This window comes from Schistocerca gregaria, chromosome 3 (genome assembly GCF_023897955.1).
Source record: "Schistocerca gregaria isolate iqSchGreg1 chromosome 3, iqSchGreg1.2, whole genome shotgun sequence".
In the NCBI taxonomy this organism is placed as follows: Eukaryota; Metazoa; Arthropoda; class Insecta; order Orthoptera; family Acrididae; genus Schistocerca; species Schistocerca gregaria.
Window position 1 is genome coordinate 18,723,971 of NC_064922.1, and position 18,972 is coordinate 18,742,942.

General features: G+C 49.5%; 8 non-coding genes across 8 annotated transcripts; all 8 read left to right on the top strand.

Annotated features, from left to right (window-relative positions):
- Positions 1–297: 297 nt before the first annotated feature.
- Trnat-agu (transfer RNA threonine (anticodon AGU)) lies at positions 298–371 on the top strand. Its single transcript has one exon. It is a non-coding gene; the product is annotated as a tRNA-Thr (tRNA).
- Positions 372–4,674: 4,303 nt separating this feature from the next.
- Positions 4,675–4,748, top strand: Trnaa-agc (transfer RNA alanine (anticodon AGC)). Its single transcript has one exon. It is a non-coding gene; the product is annotated as a tRNA-Ala (tRNA).
- A 1,385-nt stretch (positions 4,749–6,133) lies between these two features.
- Trnaa-agc (transfer RNA alanine (anticodon AGC)) lies at positions 6,134–6,209 on the top strand. Its single transcript has one exon. It is a non-coding gene; the product is annotated as a tRNA-Ala (tRNA).
- Positions 6,210–7,600: 1,391 nt separating this feature from the next.
- Trnaa-agc (transfer RNA alanine (anticodon AGC)) lies at positions 7,601–7,676 on the top strand. Its single transcript has one exon. It is a non-coding gene; the product is annotated as a tRNA-Ala (tRNA).
- Positions 7,677–9,055: 1,379 nt separating this feature from the next.
- Trnaa-agc (transfer RNA alanine (anticodon AGC)) lies at positions 9,056–9,129 on the top strand. Its single transcript has one exon. It is a non-coding gene; the product is annotated as a tRNA-Ala (tRNA).
- Positions 9,130–10,506: 1,377 nt separating this feature from the next.
- On the top strand, positions 10,507–10,580 carry Trnaa-agc (transfer RNA alanine (anticodon AGC)). Its single transcript has one exon. It is a non-coding gene; the product is annotated as a tRNA-Ala (tRNA).
- A 1,386-nt stretch (positions 10,581–11,966) lies between these two features.
- Trnaa-agc (transfer RNA alanine (anticodon AGC)) lies at positions 11,967–12,040 on the top strand. Its single transcript has one exon. It is a non-coding gene; the product is annotated as a tRNA-Ala (tRNA).
- Positions 12,041–14,900: 2,860 nt separating this feature from the next.
- On the top strand, positions 14,901–14,974 carry Trnat-agu (transfer RNA threonine (anticodon AGU)). The gene has a single exon. It is a non-coding gene; the product is annotated as a tRNA-Thr (tRNA).
- The last annotated feature ends 3,998 nt before the right edge of the window (positions 14,975–18,972 follow it).

The window sequence follows — 18,972 nt, forward strand, 5'->3', positions numbered from 1 at the left end:
GCTGTTATCGTGGTGTCATCGAGTGCAGATCTGTCTTAGGTATCACGGCTTAACGTCATTGAAGTCTAGAGGTGGACAAAACGTTCGTCTTACTCAGAGCGGTGTCTGAACTCTATTTTCGACGTTATGCGTGCCACTTTCATTGTGGCCAACTACGATTCGATACAGAATGCACGAAACCTGAAAGACACACTCACTGATACATAGAGAGTAGTGTTTGTCTGCGGAATAATTGGAGTGCAAGGGTCTGTGACGTTGATATGACTGAATGTAGCACTACTAGTTATCGGGGGAGGGGGTGGGCGTAGCTCAGATGGTAGAGCGCTCGCTTAGTGTGCGAGAGGTACTGGGATCGATACCCAGCGCCTCCAGAATTTTTAACACACCTACATGCGCACCTTGCCATGCAAGTGGAATAATTCCCAACCGGCAGAGGTGTGTAGGCATATACAAGCGAACGATTAGCATCCACAATTGCGCCGATTTCACGTAAATCCCACTGCACGTTCCCATTCTTTGCGTGCAGTCGGCTGCTACTGGTGTTGCTGGTTGTGACTGCTGATAACAGATGCCGTAGCAATCAATTCATGGAGTGAGTTGTATGTTTTGCGATAGTCTGTCTCTGACAAGGAAGCACAGGTGATATAGTTGCGAACACAGGAAGCTTGCAGCCCCTCGCTGCCTGCAGACACAGAGCAGCCGCACTAGAAGAGCAGCCTAAGCCGTAGGCGAAATGTGCTCATTCACTTTGGCGCGACGTCCAACTATAAATAAGGCTGTCACTAGCGAGAGCGTTGCGTGAGCGTCGTGTAATGTCGGAAAAGTCATCTGCATGGGTGATTGCCAAGTTTGGGGAGCGTTTCGTAGTACGATCAGTGCAAAGGGGACGCGGAAACTTGTTGTGTCCCAGTGTTTTGCAGTTGGACGAAAAGAGTTTGACATAGTAGCAAAGAGCGAGGCACTGAGTTGGCATGAACAATGGAGAGCACAATGGGGCTCGAGATGTGCTTGTTACCTCAGGTGCTGTGTGATTGTGGACAAGGAGTGAAATGGACCAATTTGTGACCGCCCTTTCAATTTAAGAAGTTCAAAACAGACGGAATTTGCATTCGTAATACCAGAGCATCGAAACTACTTGGAACTCTTGTGTATATGAACGTGTCCGCGCCTTTGTATTCTGGTACCTTCGCCGCTACAAACCAACCAACCATCGTGTCCGTGCACATCAGAGTCGCAAAGAATGGAGAATAGCCAGGCTTGGTCGTGTGTGTAGCTGTAGCTCTGTTGGCAGATCATTCGCTTAGCGTGTGAACGGTCTCGGGTTCAAGCTCCGGCTCCTCCATGTTTTGTGGTCAGTGCATGGTAAGTGTTGGTCGCGGCGAACATAAACGAACGCTAGAAGTTGCAAAACCAGCGTCACAGACTGATATGATGTATACTGTCATAAGGAGAGCAAGGTGTAAGTGTGGGGACCGGCTGTTATCGTGGTGTCATCGAGTGCAGATCTGTCTTAGGTATCACGGCTTAACGTCATTGAAGTCTAGAGGTGGACAACACGTTCGTCTTACTCAGAGCGGTGTCTGAACTCTATTTTCGACGTTATGCGTGCCACTTTCATTGTGGCCAACTACGATTCGATACAGAATGCACGAAACCTGAAAGACACCCTCACTGATACATAGAGAGTAGTGTTTGTCTGCGGAATAATGGGAGTGCAAGGGTCTGTGACGTTGATATGACTGTATGTAGCACTACTAGTTATCGGGGGGGTGGGCGTAGCTCAGATGGTTGAGCGCTCGCTTAGCGTGTGAGAGGTACTGGGATCGATGGCCAGCGCCTAGAGAATTTTTAACACACCTACATGCGCACCTTGCCATGCAAGTGGAATAATTCCCAACCGGCAGAGGTGTGTAGGCAGATACAAGCGAACGATTAGCATCCACAATTGCGCCGATTTCACGTAAATCCCACTGCACGTTCCCAATCTTTGCGTGCAGTCGGCTGCTACTGGTGTTGCTGGTTGTGACTGCTGATAACAGATGCCGTAGCAATCAATTCATGGAGTGAGTTGTATGTTTTGCGATAGTCTGTCTCTGACAAGGAAGCACAGGTGATATAGGTGCGAACACAGGAAGCTTGCAGCACCTCGCTGCCTGCAGACACAGAGCAGCCACACTAGAAGAGCGGCCTAAGCCGTAGGCGAAATGTGCTCATTCGCTTTGGCGCGACGTCCAACTATAAATAAGGCTGTCACTAGCGTGAGCGTCGTGTAAAGTCGGAAAAGTCATCTGCATGGGTGATTGCCAAGTTTGGGGAGCGTTTCGTAGTGCGATCAGTGCAATGGGGACGCGGAAACTTGTTGTGTCCCAGTGTTTTGCAGTTGGACGACAAGAGTTTTACACAGTTGCAAAGAGCGAGGCACTGAGTTGGCATGAACAATGGAGAGCACAATGGGGCTCGAGATGTGCTTGTTACCTCAGGTGCTGTGTGATTGTGGACAAGGAGTGAAATGGACCAATTTGTGACCGCCCTTTCAATTTAAGACGTTCAAAACAGACGGAATTTGCATTCGTAATACCAGAGCATCGAAACTACTTGGAACTCTTGTGTATATGAACGTGTCCTTTGTATTCTGGTACCTTCGCCGCTACAAACCGACCAACCATCGTGTACGTGCACATCAGAGTCGCAAAGAATGGAGAATAGCCAGGCTTGGTCGTGTGTGTAGCTGTAGCTCAGTTGGCAGATCGTTCGCTTAGCGTGTGAACGGTCTCGGGTTCAAGCCCCGGCTCCTCCATGTTTTGTGGTCAGTGCATGGTAAGTGTTGGTCGCGGCGAACATAAACGCACGCAAGAAGTTGCAAAACCAGCGTCACAGACTGATATGATGTATACTGTCATAAGGAGAGCAAGGTGTAAGTGTGGGGACCGGCTGTTATCGTGGTGTCATCGAGTGCAGATCTGTCTTAGGTATCACGGCTTAACGTCATTGAAGTCTAGAGGTGGACAACACGTTCGTCTTACTCAGAGCGGTGTCTGAACTCTATTTTCGACGTTATGCGTGCCACTTTCATTGTGGCCAACTACGATTCGATACAGAATGCACGAAACCTGAAAGACACCCTCACTGATACATAGAGAGTAGTGTTTGTCTGCGGAATAATGGGAGTGCAAGGGTCTGTGACATTGATATGACTGTATGTAGCACTACTGGTTATTGGGGGGGTGGGCGTAGCTAAGATGGTAGAGCGCTCGCTTAGCGTGCGAGAGGTACTGGGATCGATATCCAGCGCCTCCAGAATTTTTAACACACCTACATGCGCACCTTGCCATGCAGGTGGAATAATTCCCAACCGGAAGAGGTGTGTAGGCAGATACAAGCGAACGATTAGCATCCACAATTGCGCCGATTTCACGTAAATCCCACTGCACGTTCCCATTCTTTGCGTGCAGTCGGCTGCTACTGGTGTTGCTGGTTGTGACTGCTGATAACAGATGCCATAGCAATCAATTCATGGTATGTTTTGCGATAGTCTGTCTCTGACAAGGAAGCACAGGTGATATAGGTGCGAACACAGGAAGCTTGCAGCCCCTCGCTGCCTGCAGACACAGAGCAGCCACACTAGAAGAGCGGCCTAAGCCGTAGGCGAAATGTGCTCATTCGCTTTGGAGCGACGTCCAACTATAAATAAGGCTGTCACTAGCGTGAGCGTCGTGTAAAGTCGGAAAAGTCATCTGCATGGGTGATTGAGAAAGTTTGGGGAGCGTTTCGTAGTACGATCAGTGCAAAGGGGACGCGGAAACTTATTGTGTCCCAGTGTTTTGCAGTTGGACGACAAGAGTTTTACGCAGTAGCAAAGAGCGAGGCACTGAGTTGGCATGAACAATGGAGAGCACAATGGGGCTATAATGTGCTTGTTACCTCAGGTGCTGTGTGATTGTGGACAACGAGTGAAATGGACCAATTTGTGACCGCCCTTTCAATTTAAGACGTTCAAAACAGACGGAATTTGCATTCGTAATACCAGAGCATCGAAACTACTTGGAACTCTTGTGTATATGAACGTGTCCGCGCCTTTGTATTCTGGTACCTTCGCCGCTACAAACCAACCAATCATCGTGTACGTGCACATCAGAGTCGCAAAGAATGGAGAATAGCCAGGCTTGGTCGTGTGTGTAGCTGTAGCTCAGTTGGCAGATCGTTCGCTTAGCGTGTGAACGGTCTCGGGTTCAAGACCCGGCTCCTCCATGTTTTGTGGTCAGTGCATGGTAAGTGTTGGTCGCGGCGAACATAAACGCACGCAAGAAGTTGCAAAACCAGCGTCACAGACTGATATGATGTATACTGTCATAAGGAGAGCAAGGTGTAAGTGTGGGGACCGGCTGTTATCGTGGTGTCATCGAGTGCAGATCTGTCTTAGGTATCACAGCTTAACGTCATTGAAGTCTAGAGGTGGACAACACGTTCGTCTTACTCAGAGCGGTGTCTGAACTCTATTTTCGACGTTATGCGTGCCACTTTCATTGTGGCCAACTACGATTCGATGCAGAATGCACGAAACCTGAAAGACACCCTCACTGATACATAGAGAGTAGTGTTTGTCTGCGGAATAATGGGAGTGCAAGGGTCTGTGACGTTGATATGACTGTATGTAGCACTACTAGTTACCGGGGGGGTGGGCGTAGCTCAGATGGTAGAGCGCTCGCTTAGCGTGCGAGAGGTGCTGGGATCGATACCCAGCGCCTCCAGAATTTTTAACACACCTACATGCGCACCTTGCCATGCAAGTGGAATAATTCCCAACCGGCAAAGGTGTGTAGGCAGATACAAGCGAACGATTGGCATCCACAATTGCGCCGATTTCACGTAAATCCCACTGCACGTTCCCATTCTTTGCGTGCAGTCGGCTGCTACTGGTGTTGCTGGTTGTGACTGCTGATAACAGATGCCGTAGCAATCAATTCATGGAGTGAGTTGTATGTTTTGCGATAGTCTGTCTCTGACAAGGAAGCACAGGTGATATAGGTGCGAACACAGGAAGCTTGCAGCCCCTCGCTGCCTGCAGACACAGAGCAGCCACACTAGAAGAGCGGCCTAAGCCGTAGGCGAAATGTGCTCATTCGCTTTGGCGCGACGTCGAACTATAAATAAGGCTGTCACTAGCGTGAGCGTCGTGTAAAGTCGGAAAAGTCATCTGCATGGGTGATTGAGAAAGTTTGGGGAGCGTTTCGTAGTACGATCAGTGCAAACGGGACGCGGAAACTTGTTGTGTCCCAGTGTTTTGCAGTTGGACGACAAGAGTTTTACACAGTAGCAAAGAGCGAGGCACTGAGTTGGCATGAACTATTGAGAGCACAATGGGGCTCGAGATGTGCTTGTTACCTCAGGTGCTGTGTGATTGTGGACACGGAGTGAAATGGACCAATTTGTGACCGCCCTTTCAATTTAAGACGTTCAAAACAGACGGAATTTGCATTCGTAATACCAGAGCATCGAAACCACTTGGAACTCTTGTGTATATGAACGTGTCCGCGCCTTTGTATTCTGGTACTTTCGCCGCTACAAACCGACCAACCATCGTGTACGTGCACATCAGAGTCGCAAAGAATGGAGAATAGCCAGGCTTGGTCGTGTGTGTAGCTGTAGCTCAGTTGGCAGATCGTTCGCTTAGCGTGTGAACGGGCTCGGGTTCAAGCCCCGGCTCCTCCATGTTTTGTGGTCAGTGCATGGTAAGTGTTGATCGCGGCGAACATAAACGCACGCAAGAAGTTGCAAAACCAGCGTCACAGACTGATATGATGTATACTGTCATAAGGAGAGCAAGGTGTAAGTGTGGGGACCGGCTGTTATCGTGGTGTCATCGAGTGCAGATCTGTCTTAGGTATCACGGCTTAACGTCATTGAAGTCTAGAGGTGGACAACACGTTCGTCTTACTCAGAGCGGTGTCTGAACTCTATTTTCGACGTTATGCGTGCCACTTTCATTGTGGCCAACTACGATTCGATACAGAATGCACGAAACCTGAAAGACACCCTCACTGATACATAGAGAGTAGTGTTTGTCTGCGGAATAATGGGAGTGCAAGGGTCTGTGACGTTGATATGACTGTATGTAGCACTACTAGTTATCGGGGGGGTTGGCGTAGCTCAGATGGTAGAGCGCTCGCTTAGCGTGCGAGAGGTACTGGGATCGATACCCAGCGCCTCCAGAATTTTTAACACACCTACATGCGCACCTTGCCATGCAAGTGGAGTAATTCCCAACCGGCAGAGGTGTGTAGGCAGATACAAGCGAACGATTAGCATCCACAATTGCGCCGATTTCACGTAAATCCCACTGCACGTTCCCATTCTTTGCGTGCAGTCGGCTGCTACTGGTGTTGCTGGTTGTGACTGCTGATAACAGATGCCGTAGCAATCAATTCATGGAGTGAGTTGTATGTTTTGCGATAGTCTGTCTCTGACAAGGAAGCACAGGTGATATAGGTGCGAACACAGGAAGCTTGCAGCCCCTCGCTGCCTGCAGACACAGAGCAGCCACACTAGAAGAGCGGCCTAAGCCGTAGGCGAAATGTGCTCATTCGCTTTGGCGCGACGTCGAACTATAAATAAGGCTGTCACTAGCGTGAGCGTCGTGTAAAGTCGGAAAAGTCATCTGCATGGGTGATTGAGAAAGTTTGGGGAGCATTTCGTAGTACGATCAGTGCAAACTGGACGCGGAAACTTGTTGTGTCCCAGTGTTTTGCAGTTGGACGACAAGGGTTTTACGCAGTAGCAAAGAGCGAGGCACTGAGTTGGCATGAACTATGGAGAGCACAATGGGGCTCGAGATGTGCTTGTTACCTCAGGTGCTGTGTGATTGTGGACAAGGAGTGAAATGGACCAATTTGTGACCGCCCTTTCAATTTAAGACGTTCAAAACAGACGGAATTTGCATTCGTAATACCAGAGCATCGAAACTACTTGGAACTCTTGTGTATATGAACGTGTCCGCGCCTTTGTATTCTGGTACCTTCGCCGCTACAAACCGACCAACCATCGTGTACGTGCACATCAGAGTCGCAAAGAATGGAGAATAGCCGGTCTTGGTCGTGTGTGTAGCTGTAGCTCAGTTGGCAGATCGTTCGCTTAGCGTGTGAACGGTCTCGGGTTCAAGCCCCGGCTCCTCCATGTTTTGTGGTCAGTGCATGGTAAGTGTTGGTCGCGGCGAACATAAACGCACGCAAGGAGTAGCAAAACCAGCGTCACAGACTGATATGATGTATACTGTCATAAGGAGAGCAAGGTGTAAGTGTGGGGACCGGCTGTTATCGTGGTGTCATCGAGTGCAGATCTGTCTTAGGTATCACGGCTTAACGTCATTGAAGTCTAGAGGTGGACAACACGTTCGTCTTACTCAGAGCGGTGTCTGAACTCTATTTTCGACGTTATGCGTGCCACTTTCATTGTGGCCAACTACGATTCGATACAGAATGCACGAAACCTGAAAGACACCCTCACTGATACATAGAGAGTAGTGTTTGTCTGCGGAATAATGGGAGTGCAAGGGTCTGTGACGTTGATATGACTGTATGTAGCACTACTAGTTATCGTGGGGGGGGGGGTTGGCGTAGCTCAGATGGTAGAGCGCTCGCTTAGCGTGCGAGAGGTACTGGGATCGATACCCAGCGCCTCCAGAATTTTTAACACACCTACATGCGCACCTTGCCATGCAAGTGGAATAATTCCCAACCGGCAGAGGTGTGTAGGCAGATACAAGCGAACGATTAGCATCCGCCGATTTCACGTAAATCCCACTGCACGTTCCCATTCTTTGCGTGCAGTCGGCTGCTACTGGTGTTGCTGGTTGTGACTGCTGATAACAGATGCCGTAGCAATCAATTCATGGAGTGAGTTGTATGTTTTGCGATAGTCTGTCTCTGACAAGGAAGCACAGGTGATATAGGTGCGAACACAGGAAGCTTGCAGCCCCTCGCTGCCTGCAGACACAGAGCAGCCACACTAGAAGAGCGGCCTAAGCCGTAGGCGAAATGTGCTCATTCGCTTTGGCGCGACGTCGAACTATAAATAAGGCTGTCACTAGCGTGAGCGTCGTGTAATGTCGGAAAAGTCATCTGCATGGGTGATTGAGAAAGTTTGGGGAGCGTTTCGTAGTACGATCAGTGCAAACGGGACGCGGAAACTTGTTGTGTCCCAGTGTTTTGCAGTTGGACGAAAAGAGTTTTACGCAGTAGCAAAGAGCGAGGCACTGAGTTGGCATGAACTATGGAGAGCACAATGGGGCTCGAGATGTGCTTGTTACCTCAGGTGCTGTGTGATTGTGGACAAGGAGTGAAATGGACCAATTTGTGACCGCCCTTTCAATTTAAGACGTTCAAAACAGACGGAATTTGCATTCGTAATACCAGAGCATCGAAACTACTTGGAACTCTTGTGTATATGAACGTGTCCGCGCCTTTGTATTCTGGTACCTTCGCCGCTACAAACCGACCAACCATCGTGTACGTGCACATCAGAGTCGCAAAGAATGGAGAATAGCCGGTCTTGGTCGTGTGTGTAGCTGTAGCTCAGTTGGCAGATCGTTCGCTTAGCGTGTGAACGGTCTCGGGTTCAAGCCCCGGCTCCTCCATGTTTTGTGGTCAGTGCATGGTAAGTGTTGGTCGCGGCGAACATAAACGCACGCAAGAAGTTGCAAAACCAGCGTCACAGACTGATATGATGTATACTGTCATAAGGAGAGCAAGGTGTAAGTGTGGGGACCGGCTGTTATCGTGGTGTCATCGAGTGCAGATCTGTCTTAGGTATCACGGCTTAACGTCATTGAAGTCTAGAGGTGGACAACACGTTCGTCTTACTCAGAGCGGTGTCTGAACTCTATTTTCGACGTTATGCGTGCCACTTTCATTGTGGCCAACTACGATTCGATACAGAATGCACGAAACCTGAAAGACACCCTCACTGATACATAGAGAGTAGTGTTTGTCTGCGGAATAATGGGAGTGCAAGGGTCTGTGACGTTGATATGACTGTATGTAGCACTACTAGTTATCGGGGGGGTGGGCGTAGCTCAGATGGTAGAGCGCTCGCTTAGCGTGCGAGAGGTACTGGGATCGATACCCAGCGCCTCCAGAATTTTTAACACACCTACATGCGCACCTTGCCATGAAGTGGAATAATTCCCAACCGTCAGAGGTGTGTAGGCAAATACAAGCGAACGATTAGCATCCACAATTGCGCCGATTTCACGTAAATCCCACTGCACGTTCCCATTCTTTGCGTGCAGTCGGCTGCAACTGGTGTTGCTGGTTGTGACTGCTGATAACAGATGCCGTAGCAATCAATTCATGGAGTGAGTTGTATGTTTTGCGATAGTCTGTCTCTGACAAGGAAGCACAGGTGATATAGTTGCGAACACAGGAAGCTTGCAGCCCCTCGCTGCCTGCAGACACAGAGCAGCCGCACTAGAAGAGCGGCCTAAGCCGTAGGCGAAATGTGCTCATTCACTTTGGCGCGACGTCGAACTATAAATAAGGCTGTCACTAGCGTGAGCGTCGTGTAAAGTCGGAAAAGTCATCTGCATGGGTGATTGCCAAGTTTGGGGAGCGTTTCGTAGTACGATCAGTGCAAAGGGGACGCGGAAACTTGTTGTGTCCCAGTGTTTTGCAGTTGGACGACAAGAGTTTGACACAGTAGCAAAGAGCGAGGCACTGAGTTGGCATGAACAATGGAGAGCACAATGGGGCTCGAGATGTGCTTGTTACCTCAGGTGCTGTGTGATTGTGGACAACGAGTGAAATGGACCAATTTGTGACCGCCCTTTCAATTTAAGACGTTCAAAACAGACGGAATTTGCATTCGTAATACCAGAGCATCGAAACTACTTGGAACTCTTGTGTATATGAACGTGTCCGCGCCTTTGTATTCTGGTACCTTCGCCGCTACAAACCAACCAACCATCGTGTCCGTGCACATCAGAGTCGCAAAGAATGGAGAATAGCCAGGCTTGGTCGTGTGTGTAGCTGTAGCTCAGTTGGCAGATCGTTCGCTTAGCGTGTGAACGGTCTCGGGTTCAAGCCCCGGCTTCTCCATATTTTGTGGTCAGTGCATGGTAAGTGTTGGTCGCGGCGAACATAAAAGCACGCAAGAAGTTGCAAAACCAGCGTCACAGACTGATATGATGTATACTGTCATAAGGAGAGCAAGATGTAAGTGTGGGGACCGGCTGTTATCGTGGTGTCATCGAGTGCAGATCTGTCTTAGGTATCACGGCTTAACGTCATTGAAGTCTAGAGGTGGACAACACGTTCGTCTTACTCAGAGCGGTGTCTGAACTCTATTTTCGACGTTATGCGTGCCACTTTCATTGTGGCCAACTACGATTCGATACAGAAACCTGAAAGACACCCTCACTGATACATAGAGAGTAGTGTTTGTCTGCGGAATAATGGGAGTGCAAGGGTCTGTGACGTTGATATGACTGTATGTAGCACTACTAGTTATCGGGGGGGTGGGCGTAGCTCAGATGGTAGAGCGCTCGCTTAGCGTGCGAGAGGTACTGGGATCGATACCCAGCGCCTCCAGAATTTTTAACACACCTACATGCGCACCTTGCCATGCAAGTGGAATAATTCCCAACCGGCAGAGGTGTGTAGGCAGATACAAGCGAACGATTAGCATCCACAATTGCGCCGATTTCACGTAAATCCCACTGCACGTTCCCATTCTTTGCGTGCAGTCGGCTACAACTGGTGTTGCTGGTTGTGACTGCTGATAACAGATGCCGTAGCAATCAATTCATGGAGTGAGGTGTATGTTTTGCGATAGTCTGTCTCTGACAAGGAAGCACAGGTGATATAGTTGCGAACACAGGAAGCTTGCAGCCCCTCGCTGCCTGCAGACACAGAGCAGCCGCACTAGAAGAGCGGCCTAAGACGTAGGCGAAATGTGCTCATTCACTTTGGCGCGACGTCGAACTATAAATAAGGCTGTCACTAGCGTGAGCGTCGTATAAAGTCGGAGAAGTCATCTGCATGGGTGATTGCCAAGTTTGGGGAGCGTTTCGTAGTACGATCAGTGCAAAGGGGACGCGGAAACTTGCTGTGTCCCAGTGTTTTGCAGTTGGACGACAAGAGTTTGACACAGTAGCAAAGAGCGAGTCACTGAGTTGGCATGAACAATGGAGAGCACAATGGGGCTCGAGATGTGCTTGTTACCTCAGGTGCTGTGTGATTGTGGACAACGACTGAAATGGACCAATTTGTGACCGCCCTTTCAATTTAAGACGTTCAAAACAGACGGAATTTGCATTCGTAATACCAGAGCATCGAAACTAGTTGGAACTCTTGTGTATATGAACGTGTCCGCGCCTTTGTATTCTGGTACCTTCGCCGCTACAAACCAACCAACCATCGTGTCCGTGCACATCAGAGTCGCAAAGAATGGAGAATAGCCAGGCTTGGTCGTGTGTGTAGCTGTAGCTCAGTTGGCAGATCGTTCGCTTAGCGTGTGAACGGTCTCGGGTTCAAGCTCCGGCTCCTCCATGTTTTGTGGTCAGTGCATGGTAAGTGTTGGTCGCGGCGAACATAAACGCACGCAAGAAGTTGCAAAACCAGCGTCACAGACTGATATGATGTATACTGTCATAAGGAGAGCAAGGTGTAAGTGTGGGGACCGGCTGTTATCGTGGTGTCATCGAGTGCAGATCTGTCTTAGGTATCACGGCTTAACGTCATTGAAGTCTAGAGGTGGACAACACGTTCGTCTTACTCAGAGCGGTGTCTGAACTCTATTTTCGACGTTATGCGTGCCACTTTCATTGTGGCCAACTACGATTCGATACAGAATGCACGAAACCTGAAAGACACCCTCACTGATACATAGAGAGTAGTGTTTGTCTGCGGAATAATGGGAGTGCAAGGGTCTGTGACGTTGATATGACTGTATGTAGCACTACTAGTTATCGGGGGGGTGGGCGTAGCTCAGATGGTAGAGCGCTCGCTTAGCGTGCGAGAGGTACTGGGATCGATACCCAGCGCCTCCAGAATTTTTAACACACCTACATGCGCACCTTGCCATGAAGTGGAATAATTCCCAACCGGCAGAGGTGTGTAGGCAAATACAAGCGAACGATTAGCATCCACAATTGCGCCGATTTCACGTAAATCCCACTGCACGTTCCCATTCTTTGCGTGCAGTCGGCTGCAACTGGTGTTGCTGGTTGTGACTGCTGATAACAGATGCCGTAGCAATCAATTCATGGAGTGAGTTGTATGTTTTGCGATAGTCTGTCTCTGACAAGGAAGCACAGGTGATATAGTTGCGAACACAGGAAGCTTGCAGCCCCTCGCTGCCTGCAGACACAGAGCAGCCGCACTAGAAGAGCGGCCTAAGCCGTAGGCGAAATGTGCTCATTCACTTTGGCGCGACGTCGAACTATAAATAAGGCTGTCACTAGCGTGAGCGTTGCGTGAGCGTCGTGTAAAGTCGGAAAAGTCATCTGCATGGGTGATTGCCAAGTTTGGGGAGCGTTTCGTAGTACGATCAGTGCAAAGGGGACGCGGAAACTTGTTGTGTCCCAGTGTTTTGCAGTTGGACGACAAGAGTTTGACACAGTAGCAAAGAGCGAGGCACTGAGTTGGCATGAACAATGGAGAGCACAATGGGGCTCGAGATGTGCTTGTTACCTCAGGTGCTGTGTGATTGTGGACAACGAGTGAAATGGACCAATTTGTGACCGCCCTTTCAATTTAAGACGTTCAAAACAGACGGAATTTGCATTCGTAATACCAGAGCATCGAAACTACTTGGAACTCTTGTGTATATGAACGTGTCCGCGCCTTTGTATTCTGGTACCTTCGCCGCTACAAACCAACCAACCATCGTGTCCGTGCACATCAGAGTCGCAAAGAATGGAGAATAGCCAGGCTTGGTCGTGTGTGTAGCTGTAGCTCAGTTGGCAGATCGTTCGCTTAGCGTGTGAACGGTCCCGGGTTCAAGCTCCGGCTCCTCCATGTTTTGTGGTCAGTGCATGGTAAGTGTTGGTCGCGGCGAACATAAACGCACGCAAGAAGTTGCAAAACCAGCGTCACAGACTGATATGATGTATACTGTCATAAGGAGAGCAAGGTGTAAGTGTGGGGACCGGCTGTTATCGTGGTGTCATCGAGTGCAGATCTGTCTTAGGTATCACGGCTTAACGTCATTGAAGTCTAGAGGTGGACAACACGTTCGTCTTACTCAGAGCGGAGTCTGAACTCTATTTTCGACGTTATGCGTGCCACTTTCATTGTGGCCAACTACGATTCGATACAGAATGCACGAAACCTGAAAGACACCCTCACTGATACATAGAGAGTAGTGTTTGTCTGCGGAATAATGGGAGTGCAAGGGTCTGTGACGTTGATATGACTGTATGTAGCAGTACTAGTTATCGGGGGGGTGGGCGTAGCTCAGATGGTAGAGCGCTCGCTTAGCGTGTGAGAGGTACTGGGATCGATACCCAGCGCCTCCAGAATTTTTAACACACCTACATGCGCACCTTGCCATGCAAGTGGAATAATTCCCAACCGGCAGAGGTGTGTAGGCAGATACAGGCGAACGATTAGCATCCACAATTGCGCCGATTTCACGTAAATCCTACTGCACGTTCCCATTCTTTGCGTGCAGTCGGCTGCTACTGGTGTTGCTGGTTGTGACTGCTGATAACAGATGCCGTAGCAATCAATTCATGGAGTGAGTTGTATGTTTTGCGATAGTCTGTCTCTGACAAGGAAGCACAGGTGATATAGGTGCGAACACAGGAAGCTTGCAGCCCCTCGCTGCCTGCAGACACAGAGCAGCCACACTAGAAGAGCGGCCTAAGCCGTAGGCGAAATGTGCTCATTCGCTTTGGCGCGACGTCGAACTATAAATAAGGCTGTCACTAGCGTGAGCGTCGTGTAAAGTCGGAAAAGTCATCTGCATGGGTGATTGCCAAGTTTGGGGAGCGTTGCGTAGTGCGATCAGTGCAATGGGGACGCGGAAACTTGTTGTTTCCCAGTGTTTTGCAGTTGGACGACAAGAGTTTTACACAGTAGCAAAGAGCGAGGCACTGAGTTGGCATGAACAATGGAGAGCACAATGGGGCTCGAGATGTGCTTGTTACCTCAGGTGCTGTGTGATTGTGGACAAGGAGTGAAATGGACCAATTTGTGACCGCCCTTTCAATTTGAGACGTTCAAAACAGACGGAATTTGCATTCGTAATACCAGAGCATCGAAACTACTTGGAACTCTTGTGTATATGAACGTGTCCGCGCCTTTGTATTCTGGTACCTTCGCCGCTACAAACCAACGAACCATCGTGTCCGTGCACATCAGAGTCGCAAAGAATGGAGAATAGCCAGGCTTGGTCGTGTGTGTAGCTGTAGCTCAGTTGGCAGATCGTTCGCTTAGCGTGTGAACGGTCTCGGGTTCAAGCTCCGGCTCCTCCATGTTTTGTGGTCAGTGCATGGTAAGTGTTGGTCGCGGCGAACATAAACGCACGCAAGAAGTTGCAAAACCAGCGTCACAGACTGATATGATGTATACTGTCATAAGGAGAGCAAGGTGTAAGTGTGGGGACCGGCTGTTATCGTGGTGTCATCGAGTGCAGATCTGTCTTAGGTATCACGGCTTAACGTCATTGAAGTCTAGAGGTGGACAACACGTTCGTCTTACTCAGAGCGGTGTCTGAACTCTATTTTCGACGTTATGCGTGCCACTTTCATTGTGGCCAACTACGATTCGATACAGAATGCACGAAACCTGAAAGACACCCTCACTGATACATAGAGAGTAGTGTTTGTCTGCGGAATAATTGGAGTGCAAGGGTCTGTGACGTTGATATGACTGTATGTAGCACTACTAGTTATCGGGGGAGGGGGTGGGCGTAGCTCAGATGGTAGAGCGCTCGCTTAGTGTGCGAGAGGTACTGGGATCGATACCCAGCGCCTCCAGAATTTTTAACACACCTACATGCGCACCTTGCCATGCAAGTGGAATAATTCCCAACCGGCAGAGGTGTGTAGGCATATACAAGCGAACGATTAGCATCCACAATTGCGCCGATTTCACGTAAATCCCACTGCACGTTCCCATTCTTTGCGTGCAGTCGGCTGCTACTGGTGTTGCTGGTTGTGACTGCTGATAACAGATGCCGTAGCAATCAATTCATGGAGTGAGTTGTATGTTTTGCGATAGTCTGTCTCTGACAAGGAAGCACAGGTGATATAGTTGCGAACACAGGAAGCTTGCAGCCCCTCGCTGCCTGCAGACACAGAGCAGCCGCACTAGAAGAGCAGCCTAAGCCGTAGGCGAAATGTGCTCATTCACTTTGGCGCGACGTCGAACTATAAATAAGGCTGTCACTAGCGTGAGCGTTGCGTGAGCGTCGTGTAATGTCGGAAAAGTCATCTGCATGGGTGATTGCCAAGTTTGGGGAGCGTTTCGTAGTACGATCAGTGCAAAGGGGACGCGGAAACTTGTTGTGTCCCAGTGTTTTGCAGTTGGACGAAAAGAGTTTGACATAGTAGCAAAGAGCGAGGCACTGAGTTGGCATGAACAATGGAGAGCACAATGGGGCTCGAGATGTGCTTGTTACCTCAGGTGCTGTGTGATTGTGGACAAGGAGTGAAATGGACCAATTTGTGACCGCCCTTTCAATTTAAGAAGTTCAAAACAGACGGAATTTGCATTCGTAATACCAGAGCATCGAAACTACTTGGAACTCTTGTGTATATGAACGTGTCCGCGCCTTTGTATTCTGGTACCTTCGCCGCTACAAACCAACCAACCATCGTGTCCGTGCACATCAGAGTCGCAAAGAATGGAGAATAGCCAGGCTTGGTCGTGTGTGTAGCTGTAGCTCAGTTGGCAGATCGTTCGCTTAGCGTGTGAACGGTCTCGGGTTCAAGCTCCGGCTCCTCCATGTTTTGTGGTCAGTGCATGGTAAGTGTTGGTCGCGGCGAACATAAACGAACGCTAGAAGTTGCAAAACCAGCGTCACAGACTGATATGATGTATACTGTCATAAGGAGAGCAAGGTGTAAGTGTGGGGACCGGCTGTTATCGTGGTGTCATCGAGTGCAGATCTGTCTTAGGTATCACGGCTTAACGTCATTGAAGTCTAGAGGTGGACAACACGTTCGTCTTACTCAGAGCGGAGTCTGAACTCTATTTTCGACGTTATGCGTGCCACTTTCATTGTGGCCAACTACGATTCGATACAGAATGCACGAAACCTGAAAGACACCCTCACTGATACATAGAGAGTAGTGTTTGTCTGCGGAATAATGGGAGTGCAAGGGTCTGTGACGTTGATATGACTGTATGTAGCACTACTAGTTATCGGGGGGGTGGGCGTAGCTCAGATGGTAGAGCGCTCGCTTAGCGTGTGAGAGGTACTGGGATCGATACCCAGCGCCTCCAGAATTTTTAACACACCTACATGCGCACCTTGCCATGCAAGTGGAATAATTCCCAACCGGCAGAGGTGTGTAGGCAGATACAGGCGAACGATTAGCATCCACAATTGCGCCGATTTCACGTAAATCCTACTGCACGTTCCCATTCTTTGCGTGCAGTCGGCTGCTACTGGTGTTGCTGGTTGTGACTGCTGATAACAGATGCCGTAGCAATCAATTCATGGAGTGAGTTGTATGTTTTGCGATAGTCTGTCTCTGACAAGGAAGCACAGGTGATATAGGTGCGAACACAGAAAGCTTGCAGCCCCTCGCTGCCTGCAGACACAGAGCAGCCACACTAGAAGAGCGGCCTAAGCCGTAGGCGAAATGTGCTCATTCGCTTTGGCGCGACGTCCAACTATAAATAAGGCTGTCACTAGCGTGAGCGTCGTGTAAAGTCGGAAAAGTCATCTGCATGGGTGATTGCCAAGTTTGGGGAGCGTTTCGTAGTGCGATCAGTGCAATGGGTACGCGGAAACTTGTTGTGTCCCAGTGTTTTGCAGTTGGACGACAAGAGTTTGACACAGTAGCAAAGAGCGAGGCACTGAGTTGGCATGAACAATGGAGAGCACAATGGGGCTCGAGATGTGCTTGTTACCTCAGGTGCTGTGTGATTGTGGACAAGGAGTGAAATGGACCAATTTGTGACCGCCCTTTCAATTTAAGACGTTCAAAACAGACGGAATTTGCATTCGTAATACCAGAGCATCGAAACTACTTGGAACTCTTGTGTATATGAACGTGTCCGCGCCTTTGTATTCTGGTACCTTCGCCGCTACAAACCAACGAACCATCGTGTCCGTGCACATCAGAGTCGCAAAGAATGGAGAATAGCCAGGCTTGGTCGTGTGTGTAGCTGTAGCTCAGTTGGCAGATCGTTCGCTTAGCGTGTGAACGGTCTCGGGTTCAAGCTCCGGCTCCTCCATGTTTTGTGGTCAGTGCATGGTAAGTGTTGGTCGCGGCGAACATAAACGCACGCAAGAAGTTGCAAAACCAGCGTCACAGACTGATATGATGTATACTGTCATAAGGAGAGCAAGGTGTAAGTGTGGGGACCGGCTGTTATCGTGGTGTCATCGAGTGCAGATCTGTCTTAGGTATCACGGCTTAACGTCATTGAAGTCTAGAGGTGGACAACACGTTCGTCTTACTCAGAGCGGTGTCTGAACTCTATTTTCGACGTTATGCGTGCCACTTTCATTGTGGCCAACTACGATTCGATACAGAATGCACGAAACCTGAAAGACACCCTCACTGATACATAGAGAGTAGTGTTTGTCTGCGGAATAATGGGAGTGCAAGGGTCTGTGACGTTGATATGACTGTATGTAGCACTACTAGTTATCGGGGGGGGGGGGGGGGTGGGCGTAGCTCAGATGGTAGAGCGCTCGCTTAGCGTGTGAGAGGTACTGGGATCGATACCCAGCGCCTCCAGAATTTTTAACACACCTGCATGCGCACCTTGCCATGCAAGTGGAATAATTCCCAACCGGCAGAGGTGTGTAGGCAGATACAAGCGAACGATTAGCATCCACAATTGCGCCGATTTCACGTAAATCCTACTGCACGTTCCCATTCTTTGCGTGCAGTCGGCTGCTACTGGTGTTGCTGGTTGTGACTGCTGATAACAGATGCCGTAGCAATCAATTCATGGAGTGAGTTGTATGTTTTGCGATAGTCTGTCTCTGACAAGGAAGCACAGGTGATATAGGTGCGAACACAGGAAGCTTGCAGCCCCTCGCTGCCTGCAGACACAGAGCAGCCACACTAGAAGAGCGGCCTAAGCCGTAGGCGAAATGTGCTCATTCGCTTTGGCGCGACGTCCAACTATAAATAAGGCTGTCACTAGCGTGAGCGTCGTGTAAAGTCGGAAAAGTCATCTGCATGGGTGATTGCCAAGTTTGGGGAGCGTTGCGTAGTGCGATCAGTGCAATGGGGACGCGGAAACTTGTTGTTTCCCAGTGTTTTGCAGTTGGACGACAAGAGTTTTACACAGTAGCAAAGAGCGAGGCACTGAGTTGGCATGAACAATGGAGAGCACAATGGGGCTCGAGATGTGCTTGTTACCTCAGGTGCTGTGTGATTGTGGACAACGAGTGAAATGGACCAATTTGTGACCGCCCTTTCAATTTAAGACGTTCAAAACAGACGGAATTTGCATTCGTAATACCAGAGCATCGAAACTACTTGGAACTCTTGTGTATATGAACGTGTCCGCGCCTTTGTATTCTGGTACCTTCGCCGCTACAAACCAACCAACCATCGTGTACGTGCACATCAGAGTCGCAAAGAATGGAGAAAAGCCAGGCTTGGTCGTGTGTGTAGCTGTAGCTCAGTTGGCAGATCGTTCGCTTAGCGTGTGAACGGTCTCGGGTTCAAGCCCCGGCTCCTCCATGTTTTGTGGTCAGTGCATGGTAAGTGTTGGTCGCGGCGAACATAAACGCACGCAAGAAGTTGCAAAACCAGCGTCACAGACTGATATGATGTATACT